The sequence below is a fragment of the Quercus robur genome, chromosome 12, assembly GCF_932294415.1.
Source record: "Quercus robur chromosome 12, dhQueRobu3.1, whole genome shotgun sequence".
NCBI lineage: Eukaryota > Viridiplantae > Streptophyta > Magnoliopsida > Fagales > Fagaceae > Quercus > Quercus robur.
In genome coordinates, this window is record NC_065545.1 from 18,914,393 (window position 1) to 18,927,003 (window position 12,611).

At 30.6% G+C, this 12,611-nt stretch overlaps 2 protein-coding genes across 23 annotated transcripts in view; one reads left to right on the forward strand and one right to left on the reverse strand.

Moving 5' to 3' along the window:
- The window catches only part of LOC126708726 (putative disease resistance protein At4g10780), a 109,922-nt gene that overhangs the window by 72,759 nt on the left and 24,552 nt on the right, over nucleotides 1-12,611 (reverse strand). The window lies entirely within an intron of this gene.
- The window catches only part of LOC126708729 (nodulin homeobox-like), a 95,010-nt gene continuing 93,738 nt past the window's right edge, over nucleotides 11,340-12,611 (forward strand). For 7 of the 15 annotated variants that reach the window (XM_050408629.1, XM_050408628.1, XM_050408632.1 and 4 more), the window contains exon 1: nucleotides 11,342-11,511. The gene's annotated coding sequence lies outside the window, so the exon portion shown is untranslated. The other 8 variants (XM_050408630.1, XM_050408635.1, XM_050408625.1 and 5 more) reach the window with 4 other exon arrangements.

Sequence of the window (12,611 nt, forward strand, 5' to 3'; positions counted from 1 at the left end):
AAGTAATTGAAATCCATGAGTAGTAAGTATTATTAAAAAAAAAAAGACGTCTACGGAAAATGACGTCATTAGAGCATACATGGAAGAATTCTTGATTTAATTTTGTCGACTTGTATTTGGAAAAGTTACACCTGGCAACCCATGCATGCAAGGGCCAACGAGAGTGGCACCAAAAATTAATTTTTATTTTTATTTTCTTTTCTAGTACTATTTAATATCCATTTTTACGAATCATTTATTGTCTTAAACTATTTGTGAAGAATATTAAATAAAATAAAATGAGGGGAAAAAAAAAAAAAAAAAAACACAACTGCATTTTTTTTCCCATATATAAACTATTTAATCTCTTGATTTCCATTATTGCCATTCGATTGGATCTAGTTGTGGCATTCCGTATGATCAAGGATGTATATGTGAAGCCTTTCAGGGGAAAAAAAAACCCTAATTGATTTGGGATTTAACCTTGGTGTAAATCTAAAAGGGGAAGATAAAAGTTTCGATTTGTAAGTCAAATTTATACTAAGAAATCTATGATGAAGCCCTTCACAAAGCGTCGATCAATGATTTCAAATGATTCTACGAATCAAGAACAGAGAGAAATTGGGCAAAAGTAACATATGTTAAACAGCATTTTATTTAACATTTTGAAAAGTAACATATGTTAAACATCGTTTTTTTTTTTTTTTTTCAATATCTAATCTTGTTTTTGTATGATCCCCGAAAAACCCTTTTATTTTGAGGTATACATAATTTTAATTGGATTTGTTTGTGGCATTATGTATAATCAAGGAGCTATGTTAAGCCTTTTGAAAGAAATTAATCCATTAGAGAATTAAAGTTGGTGTAAATCTTTTAAGATAAAGCTTTATATCATTCTTAGGTGTGAATTTTATATTTAGGGAAGCTATGATGAAGCCCTTCACAAAGCGTTGAAGTTCGAAATTGACAAGAGTGAACCTAGAAGATTGCCACGGAAGATGCTCACACTGTGGAGGAGTTCTTGCAGGTTGCGTTTGGGTATGTGGTGTGGGTTTGACTTGGAAAGATCATATTGTGATTGACAAGAGGTATTTTAGGCCTACTGAGGTTGATAACCTTAAGGGAGACGGAAGCAGAGGTAAGAAAGTTCTTGGTTGGAAGCCATGATCAGCTTGGGTCTTTCCAATTTTTGCTTCAGATCCGCAACAATGGGGTTTAGAAATGATTCTATTTAAGGGGTTCTTAGAGCTGATATAGTTTTCAATTCAGTAATTTATATCGATAGTGTTTTCAGATGTTATTGTTATCATGTTATGCATTGTTTGAATATCTGTAATTCGGTTCTAGCAAGTCCCATACGTGTTCTTCTTATTTTGCTTCTTGGAGTCACAATGTGGATGGGATGGATAAGATCATATTTTTTCCTGGGAAGTTCGAGATCTTGCAATTTTGAACACTGGAGCCTTTTTGGAGATGTTGGATCTAATCACTTTCGATTCGCAGGAATGTAGTTTTTGATTTCCAGGGGCAAGGGAATGGCGTTCCCCTTAGTTTCCTTTTTTCTTTTTCATTTTTGTAATTAACTTATTTCAGTAAAATTAAGAAATTAAAAAAACACACACACACACACAAAGGGTGTAGTCTTGGTTTAGTTAACTGTTGAACTAGGAGTTAACTGAAGGGCAACGAAAGATTGAATTGACAAAATTTAAAATTTAGAGGACTGAAATAACAAAACTAAAACTTAAATGACTGAAATTACAAAGTTAAAACTTAGATGACCAATTTTGGATTTTAGCCTCTCTTTTTTTAACGATTTTTTTTACATAGTTCTTTATTAATGCAGAGGATGCGGTAGATTTCAGTTAACTCAATTGGTAAAATCTATGATGGTTGAATAATTGGTATTTTGTTATGATAATAAATAGCTATTATTAGGAGTGGACGTTATAGGTTGAAATTCTCTCCAAAAAATAAATGAAGAAGATGCTAAACTTGCTAATGTACAAAATGTACTAATCTTCGTTTAATTATGACGTACAACTATTTCTATTTCATTTTTCTTTATAAAGAAATAAATAAAAATTTTCTTTCATTTTTGTTTTATTGTACTTATGTATTTTACATTAAATAGATTAGAATAGCACCATTCTAGAATGAGCAAAACTTTCATATTATATTATGCAATATGTGTGTGTGTATATATATATATTTTTGATAACGTATTATGTCATATGTATACCTTTATAGTTGGGAAACCACTTTTATAAATGACTAAGTCTTTAAAGTACATCTAATATAAGAAATGTTGCAAGCTCTCATATAATTAAGAATCTAAGATTTAAAATACAATATCAAATTCAGGATTGGAGAAGGTGAATAGAAAGACACTTGAAAAGATGTGATGCCATACAAAAGCTTCATAAGATTTTCAAAAACGCTGTTTAGTGTTGAAAATAAATTAACAGATAAGGACTGATTTAGTAGAACATGGAAAAGTGTAAAATAGAAACCAAAATAGCATCAATATTTTGCCAAAATTGATTAAATTTCAATTGAACATGGTGTGTAATAGGTTGCCATAAAATATTCGTTGACGCTAATCCAATTTACTTGGCTCCATCTCCTTCAATCAGTTCTCTTACAAAATTGCCTATTGTTTGAGCAAGGCATTAGAATTTACTATTTAGAAGGCTTAGTGGGTCAACTTCGTTTGACAGGAGTTCGCTATGTCTCAGCATGCCTTTATGGCTTGGTTGACCACCTATGATCAATTTGCTGCTTGGTAGTATCAAGGTTATTTGTTGAAAAGGGAAAGCATGAAGTCATGTGTTAGTAGATTGGCATTCGTCGATATTGTCTATCATCTATGGACTCAAAGAACTTCTTGGATTTACGGCAATTTGGCATTCGAATCCTCTCTAATGAGGTGTGATTCTTCAATTGGTGGGAAATATGAAGTTCAATGACTCTTTGTAAGACAAACTTTGGTGTGCCTCATGGAGAGTCTATGTGTCTATCCTTAGTTGAGTTTGTTTTTAGAGTATGCTTGTTAGATTGGTATCGTGTTTTCAATAAAACGAGAGATCTGTATTTTTAAAAAATTCAAATTTAGAATAGCTACTCTCCATGCAAATTTGTCTTCTTCTTTTTTTCCATATTTTTAAGTAAGTGTATCAAAATTGACTGAATTGAACCGGATTAGACCAAAATGGACCAAATTGGACAAAAATGCTATAATAATGTGGTTCAATAAGAGCATAGGAACATTAAATATTATGCTTCAACTTTTAGTTTTCAATAAAATACAATTTATTCATAAAAAATTAAAAAAAATAAATAAAAGGCCCTTGAGGATAATGATTGTCTATAATTAATTATGGAGCAAGATTTTAAAAATAATGAGTTTATCTCTTCATTACATTCCATGAAAGTCTTAAGGAAGAATTAAGATGCAAGAAAAGGCTTTAGGAATACTCATTATTACAAAATATTATTTCATATAGAACCTAATAACCTAGGATTTGAACCTATAATATCAGCTCCAAAATTATTGTTTTTTTTAGTATTAGATTAAATTATTAATTAGTCTTTTTGCTGTTTCACAAGTGAGATACAAACCCAAGTTCCTTATTTGAAAATAGTAAATTTTATTGATTGAAGTAATTGAAATCCATGAGTAGTAAGTATTATTCAAATAAAAAGAAAAGACATCTGCAGCAAATGACGTTATTAGAGCATACGTGGAAGAATTCCCGGTTTAATTTTCTAGACTTGTATTTGGGTAAGTTACACCTGGCAACCCATGCATGCAAGGAGAGTGGTACCAAAAATTTATTTTTATTTTATTTTTCTTTTCTATTACTATTTAATATCCATTTTTACAAATCATTTATTGTCTTAAAACTATTTATGAAGAATATTAAATAAAATAAAATGAGGGAAAAAAAAAACACAACTACATTTTTTTCCATATATAAACTATTTAATCTCTTGATTTCCTTTATTGCCATTTGCTCGGATCTAGTTGTGGCATTGCGTATAATCGAGGAGGTATGTGAAGCCTTTCAAGAGGGAAAAAAACCCTAATTGATTTGGAATTTAACCTTGGTATAAATCTAAAAGGGGAAGATAAAAGTTTCGATTTGTAGGTCAAATTTATACTAAGAAATCTATGATGAAGCCCTTCACAAAGCGTCGATCAAGATTTTCAAATGATTCTACGAATCAAGAACGGAGAGAAATTGGGCAAAAAACTTTCGATATAATTATCAGGTGAAGTATCACGATCAACACTTTACCTATTATGAAATTACCATTTTGATAACACTTGTTTGTGGATTTTATAGTTATTGAATATTTTGAAAAGTAACATATGTTAAACACTGTTTTTTTTTTTTTTTTTCAATATTTAATCTTGATTTGTACAATCCCTTAAAAACCCTTTTGTTTTGAGGTATACATAATTTTTAATTGGATTTGTTTGTGGCATTATGTATAATCAAGGAGCTATGTCTTAGAGAATTAAAGTTGGTGTAAATCTTTTAAGATAAAGCTTTATATCATTCTTAGGTGTGAATTTTATATTTAAGGAAGCTATAATGAAACCCTTCACAAAGCGTTGAAATTCGAAACTGACAAGTAATTAAGTGAACCTAGAAGATAGAGAAGTTCAACAAAGAACTTCCAATAAAGTTATAAGATGAAGTACCATGGTATAATAACTATTTTGAAAATACTATTTTCATAATCACTTATTTGTGAAATTTATAGTTATTTAATAATTTGAGAAGTAATGTTTAAAAATCAAATATTTTTTCAATATTTAATCTTGATTTTTTTTTTTGAGAGAATTTAATCTTGATTTGTATAATCCCAAAAAAACCCAATTGTTTTGGGAGTTTATATCTTATACATAAATACACAAATACATGTATATAGTTTTATATAGTATCTTTAATAGGCGGGTCATTCTACCGTACCCTTATGTTTTTAAGTGGGTATGGTACCATCGAAATCTTGACCATCAAAATTAATGGTTTTTAATCTTGACCGTTTATTCAATTTTAGTGAGATACCAATTACCGGTAAGACAAGTTAGCATATAAAAGCAAAATGATAGAACCAGATCTTATTATCAGTTCTCTCTCGCGTCCTCCCAAACTCATTTGATCTTCTCAAAAAATAATCTCAGGCGCGAAAAAGTGCTTGCTTGATTTGTTCGTTCATTCTGAGAAAATTGCTTTTGCTTCTTCTCTCTTGCGTGCTCTTCATACGTCAATCTCCTTTCCGCAGTCCATCAATTTACTCACTAGTGAAGGTAAGGATAAAAAGAAAAAAAACTTAATTTCACTCACCTGTGTTTTGTTTCCCCTTTTTCTTCGTTAGTTTTTCAGCGAATCCGTTTGAAAAAATATATACTTTTTTTTTATTTCAATTGGTTGTTGATTGCATATCACTGCCCTTTCTATTTGTCGAATATGGGTATTGGGTGCAGGGTGGAACTTGCTTAGGGTTCAACATTGAGTAGTTTTTTTCTTTTTTGTTTTTTTTTTTTGTTTTTTTTTTTTTGAACTCATCATTGAGTAGTTCTAAGTGGACTGGACCTTGTGAAAAATTCAATTTCTTTGTTTTTGGTGGGTTCATTTTGAAACCGTCCTAACTGGACTAAATAGAAAAATATGTAGTCATACCATTCAATTACTTTGTTTTGGTGGATTAAATTTTGAAACAATCCTAACCAGACTAAACTGGATACCTTGATAAAATTCTACCCCATTTATCAGTTATTACTAAGAACCTACCCTCCTAATCCATGGGTGTAACCAAAGACAAATCCTTTATGAATGAATTTATTAAATATGTTAAATTCTTTGCTTATTCTGTGTATTGCTATTGCTTCTGTACGTAAATGAGTCCAAACACTTATAACATGTTCTTTTAAAAGTAATTACTAATTTTAATAACTCAGGTTATCAATATGAATAATTTCCTATTTGTTTTGTTTTCAATGTCATCTTTTGCCAGGATTGATTTCTTAGATTATTAAGGTCAAAATTATACACATAAGTTATTTTTTCCAAATGATGAAGTCTAAATTTGTGATGTTATATGGATATAAAAGTGAACTATGGCTATCTAGTGAAAACCTATAAGGCTATGGATCAATTGGGTTTTTATTTATAAATCATCTGTAACTGGGGAATCAATTATGCAATTTAGTGCTAAATAGAACCCTATGTTGTAACTGGTTAAGGAGCCCTGCTATACTGCAGAAACCTATTGTCTAACCATGATCTTAAGTTTCATTGTCAGCCATTTTTAGTTTAGAGTTGGTTGAGGTAACCTTGCTGTAAGTCTTTGTATTTCTATTGAAACCTACTGTCCAGTTCAACTATTAGTTTCACTATGAGTCTTTATTAGGTAAGGTGAGTTGTAAACTCTGTTTTGTAATTATGTTTGGACTTGTTGTTCCTTGTACTTGTTGTTTTGGTCTTAACTTATACAGTACTATTTTTTTGTGTAAAGGATTAAATTTTAAATGTTTTATTTTAGTATATTCACTTCTTGAAGTTTCTTGTCAATTTGCTTGTAGCAGAATGTTGCTAGCAGCTTCTACTTTGATGTAATTGGCTTTGTAATTGTGCTGTTTCCATAAAATCCAAACATTTCTCAAGAAAAAAAGAAAAGAAAAAGAAATTGTTGTTGTTTATTCCTGCATACGCATTTGGTTCGTAATCATGATACATGGTTCCCTTGTGAGCTTTTGTCATTAATTTTTATGGCTGTATCAGTTTGACAAATTGAGAAGAAATATCACTTCTTAATCATCTATGCCTTCAACAATTGGAGTCCTGTTAATTGTATTATTGGACTTCATATTTTTTGGGATCTATTTGAACTCTAAGTACTAGGAAGTTGACATGCATCACATTTAGCCAATATCTATATGTTGTCTGATTTAATTATTTAGCTGTACAAATCATACTCATGAAAATAAATTATATAACAATACAAATCAAGCTCAAGTTATTGTTGCCAAAGTGGCAACATCATTTAGTTCATTGATTATGATGAGTCATAGTCAACAACAACTATTCCCCACCAGCAATCATTTTTAATTAGTAAAAAACAAACAAAATATCATTTAAGCAAGGACTGGACCTTACTTGATTCTATTCCTGTCATTTAAATGGCATTAGTTAGTTGTGTGCTATTTTTTTCATGGCTTCTTTATGTTAGATTGGTTAAAAAGGTGACATCAGCCATTGGTATGTAGCCTTAAGTTTAAGTCCACAAATTTAAGTGTATGCTCTTATTCCTATTGTCATGTTTATCAGATACACCTCTACTATGTTGTTGGTGCTGGCAATGGCAAGCATGGGAGTTATCATGGCTTCAGGTTACTAGAGTGGCATAAATATCTTAGCATTAGCCATCAAAAGTGTGTTGAACTTGGGGATTTAAGAATTGTAACTCTTTTAGGGGATTGAATACCTTATTATTGTGTCGTAGCTGCTTGATTATTTCATTGAGTCATTCATGTAATTATACTATTAATTTTGTTAACTTGCTAGTGGACATGTTGATTATTAGCTTTGCGCATTCAAATTTGTATTGTTGAGTTTTCAAACATTATTATTATGTAAACGCAAAGTAACATTGTTTTATAGAAACTTGTGCGCTTGCTGTGAAGCTTTAAATTGCTTGATTTTGATTTAATCTTGGAGTATTTATAATCTTAAATATATTTTATTCTAATGCTGCTTTTGGAAATGCATAGAAAATACTTGTGAAATTAGATGTTATAAATTTTGAAGTGATGTTAAACTATTTATATGCATGTTGTGCAGTCGTAATGGTGATTTGTTAGATTGAAAAATGCACCATGCCTCTATCGGACCCATGGAACGACAATTCAAGGAGCTCTTCCATTGGATTGTGCCCCGCCAAACCCAAACTATCACAATCCCACCTACACCATATCTGATTAATAATTGTTTTCAATTCCAATGTTAAAACCAAAACATTGTTGCTATTGTATAGCCATAACATTGTTTTTGCATTTTATTGTTGCTATTGTATAATTGAATCACTTAGCAAGTTGTTGCATCTTTACGTTTTTTATTAATATTGGAAGTTAAAAAATGTATTTTAGTCATTTTTTAAAAAATTTAAGGTTTTATGAGTATTTCTATTATTTTGAGGTTTAAGGGATAGTTTGATAATTTTTCAGTCATTTTATATGTTAATGAGGGAATTTTGGTCATATTCAAGGCCTTGTGGTGGTCTTTTTTTCTTTTCTTTTTTTTTTTTTTTTTTTTTTTTTTTTTTTTTTTTTTTCATTTCATAGATTTTAGGACTATTTTTGAACATCTGTAATTTCCATGGTATTTTTGTAAATTTTAAGATTTGTGCTTATTTTGGGACGATTTATTGTTAAAATTTTAATTATTACTAAAAAAAAACCAAATATTAGAACATTTGGTTCTTAGTTTCTTTATATTTAGTTCCTAAAGAATCGCATCATATATAAAGTGTTTTTGGCAAGCATGTAACCACGTATTGAAAGTTTATAAGTGATTTCATCAAAACCCATTACACTCAAAAGTTGTGCGAGATCGTGAATCATTTTCTTTATCATCTTTATTTAATTTCTCGTGTTTGCTTAATGACATTTTTTTTTGAAATAGAATGATGAAACATATTTTGAACCATTTGCCCTTTAAGCTCATTATAGAAAAATAAATAATCCCTACGAATTAGTCTATGACTCTCTCTACGCTGCTGTCTCTTTGGTCTCTATGCTTCTTCTCTCTGTAAGCTTCTTCTCTTCCAAAGCCACAACTACTAAACAAAACCCTAAGCAAGACCCACAAAAGAAGAAACAAAGTATTTCAATTCTGGTTCCTCTCAGCTTTGGCAATGGAGAGGTTTTTATGACGAGTTCTTCAGTTTTCCTTTTTAGTCAGATGTGATGTTGGTACTACTTAATATAATAATGGAACCGTCAAATGCGAGTCAAATGTGAGAAAAAAGGATAAGGGAGCCATCAAATGTGGTAAAAGTATAGTCACATGTGTTGTTGATACTACCTAATATGACAATGAAATTGTCAAATGTAAGGAAAAAAAATAAGGATGCCACCAAATGTGAAAAATAATAAGGGTATTTTTGGTAATTTTCTAGATGTTAGAGTCATTTCGGTCATTTTTTTTTAATGTTTTAAGGGTATTTTGATCATTTTTTAGGTTCTAAGGGTATTCCAATCTTTTTAGAGGGTTTTGTGGGTATTTTGGTCATTTTTTAGGTTTCGATGGTATTTTGATCATTTTTTAGGTTTCAAGTGCATTATGGTAATATTACGTTACATTACGCCGTAATATTACGTTATTATAATCTCAATACAATAATATAACATTACATTGATTATGAAGGTGATGAGATTTAGATGATGTTGTATATTTTGTAATTTTAAATTTGGTAATATTAGAAAAAATAAAATACACCAAAAACCTCAATGTTAAATAATTGTAATGTGAATCACATCAAAGACACATCATAGCGAACCAAATGCTTCCTAAGGGTATTTCAGTTACTTTTTATGTTACAAGGTCATTTAAGTAATTTTTTAGGTTTCAGGTGCTTTACAGTCATTTTTTAAATTCTAAGGGTTTTTAAGTCACTTTTTAAATTATAGGGTTATTTTAGTTATTTTTTAGGTTTCAGGATCATTTATGTCTTTTTTTAGGTTGTAAGGGTATTGCGGTAATTTTTCAGGTTTAGAGGGTATTTCGATCATTTTTTTAGGTTTTAGGGTTATTTCAATCATTTTATAGGTTCTAAGGGTACTTTAGTCATTTTCTTATGTTTTAAGGGTATTTCAGTCATTTTTTAGGTTTTAAGGTTATCCTAGAAATGATATTGGTACTACTTCATGTGAAAATAAAACCATCAAATGTGAGAAAAAAAAATAAAGGAACCACCAAATGTGACAAAAGTATTGTCAAATGTGATGTTGGATCTATATAATGTGATGATGGAACCGTCAAATGTGAAGAAAAAAAAAAGGAACCACCAAATGTGACAAAAGAATGTGATGTTGGAATTGTACAATGTGAGGATAAAATCGTTAAATGTGAGAAAAAATAAGGGAACCACTAAATGTGACAAAAGAACTGTCATATGTAATGTTGGTACTATGCAATGTGAGGTTGGTACCATAAAATGTGAGAGAAAAAAAAAGGGAATCACCGAATGTGACAAAGTACAATCACATGTGATGTTAGTACTGCGTTTTGTGAGACTAGTACCATAAAATGTGAGGAAAAAAAATAAGAAAACCACCAAATGTGATAAAAGTACAGTCACATGTGATATTAGTATTGCGCAGTGTGAGGCTAGTACCATAAAATGTGAGGAAGAAAATAAGGGAACCACCGAATGTGACAAAAGTACAGTCACATGTGATATTGGTACTGCGCAATGTGAGGTTGGTACCATAAAATGTGAGAAAAAAATAAGAGAACCACCGAATGTGACAAAAGTACAGTCACATGTGATGTTGGTACTGCGCAATGTTATGATAGTACCATAAAATGTGAGAAAAAAATAAGGGAACTACTGAATGTGATAAAAGTACAATCACATGTGATGTTGGTACTGTGCAATGTGAGGATAGTGCCATCAAATGTGAGAAAAAAATAAAGGAATCACCAAATGTGACAAAATACAGTCACATGTGATGTTGGTACTGTACAATGTAAGGATGGTACCATCAAATGTGGAAAAAAAAATAATAGAACCATCGAATGTGACAAAAGTACAGTTACATGTGATGTTGGTACTATGCAATGTGAAGATGGTACCATCAAATGTGAGAAAAAATAAAGGAACCACCGAATGTGACAAAAATACAATCACATGTGATGTTAGTACTACATAATGTGGGGATAGTACCATCAAACGTGAGAAAAAAAATAAAGGAATCACCGAATGTGACAAAAGTACAGTCATATGTGATGTTGGTAATACACAATGTGAGAGTGGTACCATCAAATGTGAGAAAAAATAAAGGAACCATCGAATATGACAAAAGTACAATCACATGTGATGTTAGTACTACATAATGTGAGGATAGTACCATCAAATGTGATGTTTTGGTAACCTGATATAGCAGGTTGCCTACTAATGGGTACCGTACAAAAAAAAAAAAAAAAAAAGAGGGAGGGTGTTGTAGAATTACCCTTGATGGGCCTTAATCTAACACATTAGTATTAAATTATTAATTAACTAAACATAAATTTTTTTATTCAAAAAAAAAAAAAAACACTGAAACGCAAAATAACATTGTAGTCCTTAACAAAACTGCATTTTACAATTCAAATCTCATTCTCGAGGTGTGTACATTAGCTCAAAAAAAAAAACACCCGCGAATTTCTTGCTTTTTCATTTTTAATTTTTAATATATATTTATTTTTTGAGGCGCTTTATATAAATCTCGTACTCGAAGCTCGTCGATACGGTTCTCAGGTCAGCTTTCTGATTTTTTTGAATACAAATACATACACTTTTTCAAAGCCATTTCTACTGTGCGCTTCACACAGTAGCCTCTGAAAAAGTCTTTGCATTTATACTGTTTTAACGTTCAATTCAACATGGTTGCTACAGAACTAGGGTTTTCTGATGTGGGTTTTTGATGGTTTTACTGTATATTGAAGTTACAAGTTTAATTTTCAATTATTGTATACTGTTTTAGTTTTTTTTTTTTTCTTGGTTGTGTTTTTTTTTTTGGTTATGGAATTTGTCATTACTGCATTAATGAGTTCAGTTGTGTTTTGCTAGTTGGATTTTGCAGTCTGCATCAATTTGATACATAGTTATATATTGCATTTTAGATTTTCTTTTGGGACTATTATGTATTGGCAAGTGTTTAATAATTGCTTTTTAATTGATATACATGAAGATTTTGATACTTAAGAGTAATGGGTTGTGTGTGTTTTGAGTAAAACTTCTCATTTCCAATGGAAAGATTTGATTTTGGTGAATTTTTATTTGCATTTGCATGTCTAGGTGTGAATGCACTTCCATATGCATGCTGTAGCTGTAGTGCTACTTGCATTTCCTCCCTGTTGTTTGACATGGGATGCAATCTATGACTTGGTGCCCTGTAAATGGATTTAGTGGAGTTTTTGGAGCTTGACTGGCTCTACGCATGGCAGAGTTTTGTTGTCTTATGGGGGATTGTTTAATCATTTGTGGATCGATTTGGTGATTGTTAACTTATGATATTGATTTATATCCCAGGAAGCACCAATATGGATACAGAATACATATACAATTCAATACCAACACAGCGATTTGTCAATTCTTGAAAATTTAGTATACAATATGGCATGGATGCTTCAATTAATTGATATAAAAGTAAACATTCCTAAGTAAATATTATGCTAATTTTCAGTTTAAAGATAAACAAGAAATGTTAAAAGGTGCAAAATATGTTTGAATGATGAAACCAATTAAGAAGCTAATAGTTTCATAGAGGGGAAATGGGTGAAAGAGGGAGTGAAAAATTATAAAAAATTAAGGAAGTATCTTGTGAGAGTATCCATATTGGATGTGTGTCCAATACA